General features: G+C 41.9%; 1 pseudogene; it reads left to right on the forward strand.

Moving 5' to 3' along the window:
• Window positions 1-7,319: 7,319 nt before the first annotated feature.
• LOC136650750 (5S ribosomal RNA) lies at window positions 7,320-7,439 on the forward strand (annotated as a pseudogene).
• Window positions 7,440-9,774: the final 2,335 nt, after the last annotated feature.

Genomic DNA, 9,774 nt, shown 5'->3' on the forward strand with positions numbered 1-9,774 from the left:
TCAGCAGTGAGCAAACCTGCTACAGCACAATCCTGTATATGTCCACTTAGAAGTTCCATTGAGACTAGCCCTGGGGTGAATCACAGAAATGCTAAAACACAAAACAATACAGTAAGAAATATTTAAATGAGGAGGAGGAGCCAACAGTGGATGAACAGACATGTCTCCAGGGGGTCCTGAGAGACAGTCTGTTTTCCCCCAAAAAACTGCAGGTCTCAAGAGGATCTGAAGATCTTTATCAGGAGAGATAAGATCTTTCCACAGTGCAGGTACCAGAAATTTTGAAAGCCCGACCCCGGGGGGGGGGGGGCTTTCTTCTCAGAAACCTAATCGTCAGGGTCAGTATTGGGGGAGGTGCAGTGTCTGCAATCAAGCTGCTGGCTCCGTGCTAAGATACCATATGGAAGAAAAAGCATGAAGCATAAAGTTTAAGTTGAAAATTTAAGATAAGTATGTGTTAATATTGTCGCCGGCTTTGACTGACTGATTTGGCTAAAAGCCCTGGATACACTGAAGGCATTAATGAGATACTTTTTAAGGATGTTGAAAGTGCTCTTTATCTTTGTAGTGGAATAAATCGGTCATGGATTATAATTATAAATATAATTTGATGTGTGCACTAAAGTCCAGAATTACTTGTGGACATAATTTTTATTGGACTTGAAAGAATTTTGTCTTCTTGAGACTGTTTCTTTCATTTTGTTTTTCTCCATTAATCACACTGTTATCTGTAAGAAAAATTCAAAAAATGCCTGACTGAAAAAAAACGTGATAGAAGTAAGAAGAATAATACGCTGTGGACATCTTGTGGATTAGAGAGAAATTGCAAGATGGAGCCTGTTCCAGATATTTGGACTCAAATGATCCTCAAAAATTTGGAAAAATTGCTCACAATGAGAAGACAGCAGTTGAGTTGGTCCTTGCAGATTCAAGCCAGTTAAAAGACTCTCTCTCAACAGATAGATGTGTGCAAGGAGCAATTGGAAGATGTGAAGAAAACAGAAGATAAACAGAAGGAGAAAGTGGAAAAGATGATGGTGAGGGATGAAATCATCATCAGAAGAGCAGATACAGAAATTAGAAGAGTGAAAAATCAACAGCGTCTAGAGGGATGCTGATGGAGATTGAAATAGAGAAGATGGACAGAGTAACATGGGTGCACAAAATACAAAATTTGTTGGAACAAGAAGAAAACATATCCCAGTTAATTGGAAGAATGAGCATACCTGATACAAGAAAGTGTGGGCTTATTGAGAAAAAATGGAAACCTGAGGGTTAAAGAAAATTGGAGGATTTTATTTAGTTAATAACTGGTTTAAATTTACTTAAAAAATAAATATATACAAAATTGATATATATGAATTAGAAAAAATAGCTAGAAATGTTAGCGTGTGGATGAATTGTTTTATAGGTGGTTATTTAAAGAAAAAAATGTAATCAGATTGGAGAATAAGATTGGAGAATGGTAAAGAACATATTATAAGAGATTGTTGGTTTTATTATAATTTGGAAATTAGATTATTATTATTTGATAATGAGTAATTGAATTAGTTGAGATGATAAAAAGTGAATATTTAGAAAAGATATAGGGAATTAGCAAAAATCTATTATATTTGATATAAAAATATATAAATGAGTAAAAGAGTTAGAAGTAGATGGAAGAATTATTTTATATGTTGTTATACTTTGGTAATTAGATTATTTTGTTTTAATATTAATGAATAATTGAAGTAATTTATGTTTGATAGAAAGCAAAAATTTAGAAGATATAGTACAGGGCATTAGGGAAAATTTAGTATATAGATAATGGATAAACTAAGAAGAGGCAAAAGTAGATGAGTAGTAGATTAGGAGACATGTTGTTGGCATCCTTCAGTCTCAGAAGACTATGGTGTCGCGCTCTGAATGGTGGTTCTGGAACAGAGTGTCCTCTCCAGTGCGCGAAGCCTGGGTAAAGTAGGTATGGAGGATAGGCTGTTACCCATGCAGCAAATCCCCCTCTCCACGTCGCTGGAATGGTCCAATGGAAAGGTGGAAGCCAATATGGTTGGTTCCAGCGGCGTTGCAGGAGTTGCCAGAACGTGACTGTGTTCAGCCATAAACTGCCTCAGGGACTCCGGCTCCAGATTTTGCCTCGAGGTTGACTCCTGAAGCCTTTTCCATAACTGGATGTAGCCACAAGGCAGTGGAGGTTTGGGGTCAGAGTTTTCCTTCTCTCAGATGAGCTGCCTTCCCAGGCTGATGAGTCCCATCGACCCGGTGGCCGTTTAGTCGCCTCTTACGACAAGTACAGCCAAACTGAGGGCCTATTCTTATCCCCAACCCCCAGGGGAAATTAGGAGACATACCATTACTCATTAATCATACTATGTGGTATTTAGCACTCCTAAATGTATGTTATTTGTTTGTATGTCTGTGTGTGTTAATTAAAAATAAATAAATAAATAGATAATATTTTGCATTCATGAAGCACCATTTGAATTTGCAAAATATTTCTCATATTCTATCTTGAGAAATAGCCATGTAGCCACGTCCTTACAAGCATCCATGAAAAGTAAGCTTTTTTTTTTCCATGTTGCCGATGGGGAGCTGTGGCAGAGAGGGAATGGTTTGCTTAAGACCCCCACTATAGTTTGCAACAGAGGTGAAATTCAAACTGGGAAATCCCGATTCATATCTCAGCCTCTCAGCACAGAAGCAATTATAAAGAAGATATAAAAACCAGCAGAGCCAATGGAATAATAAATTTAAAAGCTGTTAAATAATATGGTAGTAAGCCTGGGTATAATAAATATAAAGGTCTCTGCTGATACTATAAAGATATCAAATCTGGTCTTCTGATGACTCTGGGATGGGCGTTCCATAGACAGGGCACTACCTGTGCTCTTCTTCACCTTCAGAAGGGAGAAGGACCCTCAGGAGAGTCTCTGAAGATCATAAGAGGAATCCCTTTCCAGGAGAATGCCAGAGTGAGACACATCTGAGGAGCATCATCTATTTGTTATTGATGCCTTTCTGTCTTTCACCTTGGACTATATAAGCAAAGTAGAAGCTCATGTTTCACCTGGCAGTTGTAAGTATGCCCCAGAGCAATTAGAGATGAAAGAAGCATCTGTCAGACATGGATAAGTCTAACTTTGTTGTTGGCAAGTGAGAGCTACTGGGCTAAATTCAGCTTATGGATGGCAACCAGCTGGCCTGCCAACAAGAGAGGCAATCCCTTTTCCCTCACCTTTATTTATGTCTTTATTCATTGTTTCCTCGCTATGGAGCCTGCTTCTTTTCCCTGCATACACACGTTGATCCCTGTTACTCCGTATTTTAGTCAGTGGCGTCGCTAGGGGGTGAGGACCGCACCGGGTGATGCGCCAGGGGGGTGATGACATGCTAACTTTTGGAGCTACCCTGTCATGCCATGCACCATTGGATGTGGACTGGCCAGCAGAGTGCACGGTGAGGGACCGTGTCAAACGCCTTCTGAAAGTCCAGATATATAATGTCCACGGGTTCTCCCGCATCCACATGCCTGTTGACCTTTTCACCCCACCCACTACATGGGGTGATGCACAAGCCTCCTGCACCGCGTGATGCGAATCCTAGTGACAACACGGATTTTAGTATTAGTGAGACCAACATGGAGATTAGCAATGGGGTCATTGCACAAAGTTTTTCCGAAGTAGTTGTACCACAATGCATTCCACACTTTAAGGTTAAACTGCAGTACCAGCAGTGCACAAGATTGCAATTGGGATGAATTCTTAAAGCTGGTTTCCTGTGAAGTTGGAGAACCAGCAAGTCAGGAAGAAAACCAGAACCAAATTCTTATTCTGATACATAAACTTTCTGTCTATGGTCTGTTTTGCTATGGAAAAGCATTCAAACATCTGATTCCCCACTTGCACTATGAAGCAGTGCAGTCCCAAGAGGGCTGCACCATGCATTTTTTAAAATGGTTTCTTCTTCATTTCCATGTGTATTCCAAGAATGAAATGTACCTGGGCAAGCTTTATTGATCTAATTGCAGTTCATTTGGTTCTACTCAGAGCTATGATCTGAGACTGATGAAAGCCAGTTTACTTTTGAAAAGTGATGCAAACTACAACATTTTAGTTCAGGAGCTTTCAACTTTAGGGATCCTGGACCTTTAACAACTGTATAGAAGAGGGAATTTCAGCAGGTGCACCTTGTCATCTCACAGATGACAAGCTGCATCTGCTGAAATTCTCTCTCCTACACAATTGTAAAAGGTCCAGGATCCCTAGAGTTCAAAGTTTGCCCATGCCTGTTTTAGTTGGATGACAATCTCCAACTCCCTTTGAGTCTAGAAGATGGTGACAGCAATGGGAACCAAATTGCATGCAAATCCACTTAAGAGAACTAATAACACAATCCTCCTTCACATCTTCTCAGAAATAAGTCTCATTGTGTTCATTTGGACTTACTCCCAGGGAATGTTATAGGATTGCAACCTTGCATTTGCATTATAGAGAGTTAGGGCAAATCAGGCTGTGACAGTCACAGTGACAATCAACATGAACAACATCAACATTTTATTTAGCATCTCAACCCTCCCAGTTGTTTGCTTATCTTCCACTATCAAACTGCCCCCAGGCAAAGAGAATTGCAAAGAGTAAATCTTTCCAGATGGTACTGTTCCTTTAAACTTTGCCGTGCATTTACAGGACATTAATCCTACTCTGCATTCTATTATGGGAGTACAATAGCAGCTAGTCTTGGGTAATTTAGAGCTTGTATTATCCTTCTCATAAATGCACAAGGCCTTTTCTTCTCATCAAACCATCATTTCTTGTCTCAGTTTCATCCATTCTCACCTCTTGTGTTTTGTTTCTTGTCTCTTATTGTACAGGAAAAAATAGGCCTTCTAGAAGAATAATTTGGAAGTAAATTATAGTCCTATCCAAAGGGCAAAAATTAGAAGCCACTGAAGGATCTTCAACCTCCTCCATGTTCTTCCTCTTCCACTTTCTCCCTGAGTTTCTTGAGACATCTTATCCTGTGGGCTCAATTAGAGGAACCCAGAGAAAAACTTGGGGAACAAGGGAATGAATTGCAGCCATTCGGGTTTGACTCAGCTGGGTTGGAGATGCTGCTACCACTTCCTCAAGCTCTGTTTTCTCAGTAAAATCGGCACACTTCGTACAGATTTCACTTTCCTAAGTAAACCCATGTTAACAGAAACACAGGAGAGTCAAGCCCTGCTCAATAAAACATGAGGCCTTCGCCAGGTTCTCCTGCTTCAATCTCAGGATGTTATGGCTAATTCATTTTTAATCAGACCTCTTTTCCTAGTCTGTATCTCAGAAACATTTCTTTCCTTAAATGCACCCTTATCCTTGTTCCAGTAAAAGCATCTCTAAAAGAGCTGTTTAAACCCTTCCATGCTGCTGGTCCTCAGGCACTAAGGCTGCAATCCTAGTCGCACCTTCTTGGGAGTAAGCCTCATCGAGTACAACAGAACTTACTTCTGAGTAGACACGCCTAGGATTGTGTTGCAACATCAGCTTTTCGACACCCTTTTCAAGCCCACGAGAGGTTTTGAAAGTACCAGTATGTGTTTGGTGCTGTCTCCTTTGAGTAAGAAAGCATTTTCCCCCTTTCCACATGTGATTCATGGGTTTATCTGTAAGGTGGGAAACTTACAAAGGTCACAAATGCTGCTACATCTTCCACTCAGAACACACTTCTTTGTTTTGTGAAGTATTCGACACAACTACAACAGGGTTTATCATTCCCAACATCTCCAGGTAGGGCTGAGAAAGGCTGAAATCCTGGAGAGAAGCCACTTTTCAACCTGGAGGGCTTTTCAACCTTTCATTTTGAAGTACCACTTTTCTAAGCAGCATCTTTTGTGGGTGCCACTTTTGAATTATTGGAACTGCTACAATGGGTGGTACATGACATGCAAAGACAAAGAACAACTATGAACATAAAGCTATCCTTTGGCCAACAATGAGAGGTGTTTTTTCCCTGTTTTATCACTGTTGTTAACCTGAGCTCTTAACATTTTGATTATTTTTATGGCAAGCCTTTAAGAGCCACATAATGTACACTGCTTCTGCCTTTTCTGAGGTCATCTGATTGATTGTAGTTCTTGTAGAGGGGATTCCAGAAGTGTACTTACATAATTCTATGTGTACTTTTGAACATTTTCATTATGTAAGTACTAAATGCCAATACATTTCGGGCGCCCTTTTTTTTTTTGCAAGCCATTACAATGCCTTTAAGGAAACAATCAGCCAGGAGTTATTTTTAAAGGCAGCACACTCCTTCATTACAAAACCAACTGTTCTCAAATTTATTTTAAAATGTAGATTAGTTTGCAATTATATAATGGCAAATCCAGATTAGTTACCAAGCAACGACTTGTCAAGTTGTAGCCAATCACCTCTGTGATGTACGTCTTTGATACTGTGAAGAAATAGGCTTCAGAGGTAATTTTGTACTGTGTAACATTCCATTGAGCTCTGTCAGATCAACTTTCTGCTGCAATGCAGAACTAATCAGATATATAGCACAAACCTATCCCCTGCCATCTTCTGCCATGCAGCCACTCTGACCGAACACATGCGGGGGGGGGGGGGGAGGGTAACCACACAGCCTCAGAGAGGTAAGTAAAAATTTCCCAGTAATCCCAGTAGGCAACCTGGTTAACAATGGGTCTCACCAGACCCACACTAGGTATTTTGCTGGCATAAGTCCAAGGAGAGGCAGGGGACATGTCAGGCTGGAAAACTGAGGATAGCATCCCAGTGCATGCTTCTGCCGCCAGGATCCACCCCTGCCTTCCTCACTCTCTGCCCAAATCCACCTCTGAACTGCCCATGAGCCTCCCCCCACTAGCACTTTACCTGCTTCAACAGGGGCTGCATCAGTGCATGAGAGGCACACAGAGCCTCCAACTGTTTCCACCAGAGGCTCTGATGCACACAATGGCAGCGTGACAGCTGCACTGCCATTAGAGGATTTATGGCAGTAGATCTCCGGATTGCAACGTTAGTCTTGCTTTTTCCCATTTTCTGCTCTATAGTGCATATACCCTACTGCCTGTCATGTTTATAGGGTCGTTTCCCACAAACCATGCTCAGCACTCCCTGGGCAGGCAGTTGAACTCCAAAACTCTGCACTGAAAGCCCTTCATTTCATTTCAAAAGAAATAAGACATTGTCTATATGACGTGATACCCTTGCCTTGACTGTACCTCCTCCCATGTCTTCTGCCTGGAGGCTGGATCTGAGTGTCAATTCCTCCTACACAGCACTCTATATATTTGTATTCCTAAAAGCCTGGGGGCTATTGGTGGTTGCAGCAACTGTTACCTTGCACATGCCTGATCTCATCTGATCTCAGAAACTAAGCAAGGTCAGGCCTGGTTAGGACTTGGATGGGAGACCGCCTGGGAATACTGGGTGCTGTAGGCTTATACCATAGTCTTTCGAGACTGAAGGTTGCCAACCATTATTGGTGGTTGGATGGAGTTTATATGTACTGTCACCTTGTTGTTACTGTTCCAAAATTTGGTTTAGCTATTTCAAGATAGCAGTCCCAAACAAGGACACGTAGCAGGACAGAACACATAACCCGAGTTCAACCCACACATTACATTGATAGAAGATCTCACTGTGGACATGGAAACACCAAAGACATTTTGGCATTTTACATACCACAGTTCATCACTAGGTGATCAATGGGACACATTTAAACACTGAACATCTCCCAATAGCTTCTGGCTTTTCTCTGTTAACTTCTGCTGCTAGTGTTATGCAATAAGCCGTCTCAAGTGCTGCACTATGTGGCAGGATTCAGCCACTAAAACAGTTAGTGGTTTACCTCATTCCACATAGGGCAAGGGCAGACCATGTTCGTTTGGAACTTGATTAGCATTTTTAATGCTTTATTGCTTTTTCTTCTTACTTTGTACTTTTTTTATAGAGCTTTGTAAGCCACCTTGGGCATTTGATTTAACATGAGACAGGCAGGACATGAATTTCTCAAATAAATAACAAACAGTAAATGTTCTAGCCTTGACCTAGAGAACCTATGCCCACTGCAAGCTAATTAGCCTTTCCCTCAGCTCAAGCACAACTAGCTCTAGCAACATATACACCCACTGCTGAACCCCAGCAGAAAGGTGACGAGAAGGTGGCTTGCCTGTAAGGTTGAAGGATCCCTCCTCCCAGTTCTCCAAGCAGTTTTCAGTTGCAGCACCACCTCAGCTCTCTATCACTCAGCAGTCTGTTTGGTTAGTCTGTCAGTGTGACAGTTCATTGTTTGTCAGCCAGTCCATGAGTTAGTATGCCAGAAAGTCTCCCCTCTCTCTCCAACTACAACTCACAAACTCTCACTGATCCAAGTGCTGCTTTTATCCCTGTAATGACCTAGCTACCTCTAGTGGCTGAAGCTGTGCAGCACACCCTCTGCTAAAAGTCCAGCCTTTACCCTGTGTTCCCCAGATTCACCAGAGCAAAGGGCCACTGCTGACACCACATCCTATCTCCTCGCAATATCTTCCACAATTCCAATACAATAAATAACTTGTGTTAGGTTATAACCCAAACATAAACTGTGTTAGGCTCAGCTTGACACACAACTCACACAGTTTAGTACATCAATGCAGTGGCGTCGCTAGGGGGGTGCAGGAGGTGCGGGCCGCACCGGGTGACGCACAAGGGGGGTGATGTACACTGGGGGATGATGCGCTAACATCACGGTTTTAGGGGCAACCCCATCATGCCATATACTGTTGGATGCTGAATTTCCAGTGGAATGCAATGCAAAAATCCAGAGTGGAATAGCTCCTTTCCTTCAAACGTTATGACCAAAAAACCAGAAACCAAAAAATACATAGAGCCCTATGGAAAGTGAAACAAAGCCATATTGTGCATTTACTTGCAAATAGGTGGACTTGCCTTAATGCATCAGAAAGGGCAGGCAGAGAGGAATCCAAGAACATCAGAATGGTCCTGATCCAATGGATGCAGCCCCCAAAAAACACCTGAGAAGGAGGTCCCTCCCTCCGAGCTGGTGACTGTATTGAGCCCTATGGAAAGCAAACAGCCACGTGGTCGCGTTCACTCATGAGTAGGCAGGCGTGTCTTGGCTGGTGGTCAGGGTAGGCAAAGAGGAATGTGAGGCCACTAGAGTGGTCCTGATCCGATGGAACTGGAGCACAACGAATGCTCCAGAAGGCAGCCTCCCCCCCCACACACACACACACTAAAAAGGACCAAAAAAAAGGGGGCTTGAACTGGTAAGGGGCAAGTTTTCTATTTTGCACTTGCAAAGCCAGGTGGGCCTTTATCTTGATAAGCTTGAAATAGAAGAACTTTAAACTGGGCACTGGGGAGGGCTGGAAATCTCACTGATGCTTTTTGGGGGGGTGTTATTGCAGGCAGACTATAGAGAAAGTTCACTTTGTGGAACAGGACTGGCCCCCCCTTATTTAATTATTTCTTTTATTTTAATTTGATTATTTATAATTATTAATTTTAATTTGCTTGATGATGTCACTTCTGGCCATGACATCACTTCCAATGGGTCCTGGACAGATTGTCCTTCTAAAAAGTGGGTCCTGGTGCTAAAAGTTTGAGAACTGCTCCAATAAGGTGTTAATAAGTTGACATGGGGTGTGTGTGAGAGAGAGACTCTACAAGTTTTCAAAATCACTAAAATCAGAGTTTGGAGCAATAATACCATCATGTTATATATCAATCAATGTGTAATTTCATGCAGAATGCAATGAAATAAACTGCATTG

The sequence above is a fragment of the Tiliqua scincoides genome, chromosome 4 (genome assembly GCF_035046505.1).
Source record: "Tiliqua scincoides isolate rTilSci1 chromosome 4, rTilSci1.hap2, whole genome shotgun sequence".
Classification (NCBI taxonomy): domain Eukaryota; kingdom Metazoa; phylum Chordata; class Lepidosauria; order Squamata; family Scincidae; genus Tiliqua; species Tiliqua scincoides.